General features: G+C 41.5%; 1 pseudogene; it reads right to left on the reverse strand.

Annotated features, from left to right (window-relative positions):
* Positions 1-5,432: 5,432 nt before the first annotated feature.
* LOC121281363 lies at positions 5,433-5,747 on the reverse strand (annotated as a pseudogene).
* Between the last annotated feature and the right edge of the window lie 366 nt (positions 5,748-6,113).

Raw genomic sequence — 6,113 nt, forward strand, 5'->3', positions numbered from 1 at the left:
TCCCTTCATCTGCGGTGTGACCACCTCTCTAAACGTGCTATCCACGATGCTCTCAAATTTGTGGATGGTCCACAGTGTCCCAGCTGCCATTCCAACTCTGAAACCCAAGCTTCCAGGAGCTGCAGCTGGACACGCTTCCTGCACACATGCTGGTCCCGGGTTCTGGAAATGTTCCCAGCTTCCCACATGGAGCACGAGGAGCACACCACGGCTTTGAGCTCTCCTGACATGACTTATCCCTTTAAATTAACCCTTTTAAATCAATTACTTTAGGGCCCTTCTTTCCTGATCCTCGTTACTACAGAATATACAAACTATAAACCACAAAAAGACCTTAAATTATAAGCAATTAAAGTAGTAAATAATTGCCCAAACTTACCCACTACTTACCAGTCATTCCTTTCCTTTGCAGCCTCTACTGCTGCAGCAGGGCAAGACCATTCTCTGAAGATTTAAGAAGTTGGATAGCAAAGAAAAAATGCCAAGAGCACCTCCTCCCACTGTGCACCAAATTGCCAATACCCACACTCACTCTGGCTGTGTCTCACTCAGGATGAGGTCTCTCCCCTGTTCGTGTGCAAGCACATTTGGGCTAATAAGAAATATTAGCACCCCACAAGTGCCAGGCAATAACCATCTGCACCAACAGAAAACCTAACCATCTCCCCTTGATATTCAACTGCAATTCCAAAACTGAATCCTCTACCCACATTCTGGGGCTTACCACTGACCAGAAACTTAACTGGATCAGCCATGTAAGTACTGTGACAATTAGAGCAGGTCAGAGTTTGGGAATTCTGTAGCAAGTAACTTACCTCCTGACTTCCCCAACATCTTTCAACAATCGCTAGGAGTATGATGGAAAACTCCTCAGTTATATAGATGAGTGCAGCTCAACCTTCAACAAGCTCAACACCATTCAGGACAATGCAGCACACTTGATTGGTAATGTATCCACCACTTTAAACATTCACTCCCTCCACTGTACACACCATGACTTCAGTATTTCTATCAGCCAAACTTTGCCGATCCTGTGAAGGAAATTTGGATATACAGATGTTCTTGCAATAGGCATCAAAGAGCGAACACTTGCCCAAACAGAACGCACTCTTGCACAAGTTTTGAACGTATTTGAAGCCTAATGTAAGCATCTTTATGTGAATCTTCAGGAAACACAATGAAAATGTATTTACTTAGAGCAACTGACAAGGCATGAAGAGCCTAATTGTTGTGTAGTGCTGAACCAGGGCACAAAGACTTTCTAAAGTCACCTTGGATTGGTCCTGTATCCTAGTTTCACATAACCAGTGATGCCTGATGAAAATTGCAGTCAAGATAAAGACTAGGATCAACTTAACCCATGAATTAGCTGGGACTAGTTGGGGAGCAGATGTTCACATTCTGTGGGCAGCCATCCTAGCCCTTGTTTGCTCTGCAGCTGAATATTGAGCATCTGCAAGGAGGTCATGTTGAGCTTGTATAGGACACTAGTTAGACGTTAGCTGGAATATTGTGTACAGTTCTGGGCAGCACACTATAGGAAGGATGTGAACGCATTGGAGAGAGTGCAAAAGAGGTTTACAAAGAAGTTCCGGGGTGAGAAACTTCAGTTATGAAGATAGATTGGAGAGGTTGGGACTGTTCTCCTCAGAGAGAGGAAGGCTGAGAGGAGATTTGATAGGGATGTTCAGAGTCATGAGGGGGCTGGACAGAGTAGATAGGGAGAAGCTGTTCCTGCTCGTAAAAGGATCAAGAATGAGAGGGCACAGATTTAAAATAATTTGCAAAAGAGGCAGGTGTCAAGCGAGAAAAGCTTTTTCACACAGCGAGTGGTTTGGGTCTGGAATGCACTGCCTGGAAGTGTGGTGGAGGCAGGTTCAATCGAGGCATTCAGAAACAATGTGCATGGTTATGGGGAAAAGGCAGGGCAATAGCACTGAATCATAATGCTCATTCGGAGATGCAGATATGATGGGCCAAATGGCCTCATTCTGCACTGTAACAATTCTGTGATTCTGCGAGGGCAGGAAGTACATGTCCAAATCCTGAGTGCCAGAGCCAACACCAACAGCCCAGCTCACTGTCTCTACACACATCTTGCTATCGACCAATCCTCAGAGAAAAGGGAGTGATAATCAGGGAATACAACCCGGCCCTAGAAAACACAGATTTGTCTATGAATGAAGATCACCAGAAGTTCACAAGATCCCACTTTAAGGCCAGGAACCCCAGTTGGCTTGCAGCCGAATCTCAGAACCTCCAAATTATCACCTAAGATGTGACAGAGCATCTTGGAAATTAGGAAAGTCAGGGATTGGGACCTCATCCCAGACCCCGTTGATCAGAAAATTGACTTCAATATACCATGTAAAATATGAGTCAAAGTGAACAGCATCAGAACTTCATATAGGCATTGCGACCTGCTGCTATGTAAATGGTAGCTAAGAGGTGGGCCTGTGTGTGACTGTGGAGCATCTGCTCACTAAGATTAGGTTCTATTCACCCTGCATTACCAGAGTAGGTGGGCAGGTTGGATGTCGGTATCTTATGTTGCTTTTCAAGCTTCCATACAAAAGTAGGCAGTGGAGATTCTTAAAAAGAAGAGAGGGAGGTGGAGTTGGTTAAAAAGGGAATTCCACAGAATAGAGCCTATTTGGCTCTAGGACAAAGGGAATGGGAGATAGGCAAGTAGCCAGAGTAAGAGAAATACAGCAATCTTGTTTGTTGTGTTAAAGGATGTTGTAGATAAAGGATAACGTAAGGGCCATGAAGAGATTCAAATAAAACAACTCAACAGAAACCTCAGTGTAATCTTTGCCGAACAATAAATTGAAAGGGTTTACGATTGTGCTGTATTTCACTTGTCTGCGGTTATACTTGAATGTCTAGGCCTAATAATCAACGTGATAATTTCAGGGTCAGGATGTGCCATATGTTCTGAAATTTAGAAGCTACACCACCATTATGAATGTCAATCAATGAAATGTTATATTAGTAAAAATAATATTTTGGAATTATCTGCCTTCTTAATACATTTGTGTTTAGTATTCTCTCAGATCCTCTGGAAATATTACAAACATGTTCTCTTAATGGGTACTTATAAATGTGTTTACTTTAAAGCTTTGCTTCAGTGCTGTTGATTTGTGTTGAGAAATTGCTGATTGACCTCAATTAATGAATGTGATATGTTTTTCCCTTTAGGTCTCAGCAGATGTCACTGCAAATCTAAACAGATTTCTCTTCCGTTGAATAATAGACAGATATTTTAACAGGTTATGTCAAAGTAATCTCAAAATATTCACTACCTCAGGACTTTTTGAAACTACTAACCTATCAGCATAATTGAATGTCAGTGTAACAGTCATCAATACCAATTGTGCCAGAGTATATAGTGATGCATTACTCTGGATTTATGCCCAACTGTTCAAGGCCAGTGTCTCTGCTCCACACAAGCCTTGTCCCATCCAACTTCAACTAACCCTATCTGTATATCTTTCCATTCCTTTCTGCCTCATGTACTCATCTAGCTTTCCTTTAAATGTATTTATGCTAGTCCATGAAGTAGAGAGCTTCACATTCAAACCACTCTATGGGTAAAGAATTTTCTTCTGAATTTGCCTTTGGATTTATTAGTGACAATCTTAATTTTATGACCCCTATTCCCCTCTGCAAGTGGAAATGTCTTCTCTGCATCTATCCTACTAAATCTTTTCACAACCTTAATAACCTCTATCAGGTCACCCCTCAGTCACCTACATGGTCCAAAGTCTAACCACTCTTTGGATAAAGAAGTTTCTCTTGAATTCCTTACTGGATATATTTGTGACTATCTTATATCTTTGATCCCCTGGTTTTAGACTCAACCTGCAGTCTTTCCTGATAGCCATAACCTTACAGATCTGGCATCATCCTTGCAAATCTTATTCGCATCTTCATCAGTGCCTCTATTTCCTTTTAGTAACATGGAGACTAGGAATTTGCATAAGGATTAGAAAATGTGAAGGGGATAGAATTAGCAGATGAAGATTTTGAATGGCAGTGACAGTGGACTTGTAATTTCCAAAGTGAAGGAGCAAATGTATAAGCACAAATAAAATACAAAATACAATATATAAAATACCATGGAAGCTGGGAATCTGAAATAGAAACAGAAAATGCTGGAAATGCTCAGCAGGTCATGGCAGCGTGTGTGGAGAGAGAAACAGGGTTAACGTTTCAGGTCGATGACCTTTTATCAGGACTGGGAAAGGTTACATTGGTCATTATGGATAAAAGCATGGTGCATGAAATGTACAATGGTAAGACTGACACTGTAAATGCCAAGTTGAAAATATCAAGACTGGAGTAGGAAAATGATGGTCACTTCGAAAAGGACCTGGGATAATCACATCACTTTAAACAAACGCATAATGTGGTGAAGTAGCTAACAAAAAATAAAAGAACATTTGGCTTTGTGCACAGAATTGTAGAATATAAGTTTACAGGATTTGTGTTCAGACCGAATAGATGACATATAATAGTGTCCAGTTTTGTTACAATGCTTTGTACAAATGGGTGGATATTTGTAGGTTTAAGCAGCCTCCTGTCCATTTCAGACATGTGTGTCTCTCACCCATTTGGACTTCTACCTGAAAAATTGCACCAGGAGGACCTTGGATATTAACTGTGAGGCTGAGGAGATCCCATCAATTTTCAGTTGCCAATAGCCCATTTTTCACTTCAGAAATGGGTGGCCATAAGTTAAATGATTTTACCCATCAGGAAGGATGGAGTTTCAGCTCAGCAAGTTTACCCAAGGAGATGTGGTGATCAGACAGTATGTCAGATGACAGATGAATGCTGTATTCAGCTTTGATTATGATGAAGTTATGTGGACCAGGATGGTCCAAGGTTTGATTCCTACTATGTACCTGAATTGTAGTTACAACGGACTTCAACGGCTCTGTGTCAGAAAGAGAAATCCCAGCCATACAAGGCCCCTGCTTCTGATCATTGTCCATCTGATAATTGATAACAATAAAAATTGATAAAAGCTTGGAATGATTTAACCTCCAAGATTCCCATTATGTTCGCAATTCAGCACAATTAGATTTAACAATGAGGGAGCTTGTTTACAAAGGTGAATGTGTTGTGATTGACCAAGTGGCCTTTACTCATCTCTGACCTGCTGATTCTCGTATCTTCTATTTTTCTTATTGCAGGAAAAATACATTTATTTTCCCTTCTTTGCTGCAGATAATTATTACCAATAGTTGTTATTTTGAGAATTTCCACTCCTAGTCCAATTGGTTTGGTTGAGAAGGGCCATCATGGTACAGATGTTAAAAAAATGTCACATCAGATAATGTGAACTGACCAGGATGAAGTCTGGGCTCCAATTATTTTATTTTTTTTGTTTTACTATTTAATGTCAGTTTATGCACAACAGCGATTTAAATTCTTGATGGGTATAGCATCACGTGAATCCTGTGCCCAATAGCCTTAGCGGACAGGTTACTGCTGACCTTGACTCGCACCATGAGCACGGATCACTTTACCCCAAATGACACGGGTCTTGTCTGGTTTACCACCAGCAGTGACAGTGTTATTCTTTGCTTTGTAGATGTAGGCACATCTCTTGCCCAGGTAAAATTCTGTTTCATCAGGGCAATAAACACCCTCAATCTTTGGGAGAGCAGTGCGCTTTGGTTTTGAAGGCCTTGTTTATAGCCTGTAAACATAGCTTTGCATCATAATCTTCCAGGCATTGCGAGAGCGTGCGGGGAAGCTGGTTATGACTAAAATTGATATGAAAGCTCACTCAGTTAAACAACTGGAGCTGCAATAGGGGGACACAATAAAGGGCTGCAATAAGGGACCATAATATGGGGATACAGGAGGGGGCTACAGTACTCGGGGTGCAGTCAGGCACTGCAACAGTGGGCCACAGTAGGGAACACAATACATGGATGCAATAGGGAGCTACAATAATGTGCCATAGAAGGGGGGGTGGGGTGTTGGAGGGTGGGGGGTGTGCAATAATGGATCACTGTAATTTTCTTCAGTGAGACAGTGAGAAGAAATAGCTAGGGTTTCTATGCCTGCTTAATAAGCAATGGTCCGTGCAGGAAGGT

The sequence above is a fragment of the Carcharodon carcharias genome, chromosome 8 (genome assembly GCF_017639515.1).
Source record: "Carcharodon carcharias isolate sCarCar2 chromosome 8, sCarCar2.pri, whole genome shotgun sequence".
Classification (NCBI taxonomy): Eukaryota; Metazoa; Chordata; class Chondrichthyes; order Lamniformes; family Lamnidae; genus Carcharodon; species Carcharodon carcharias.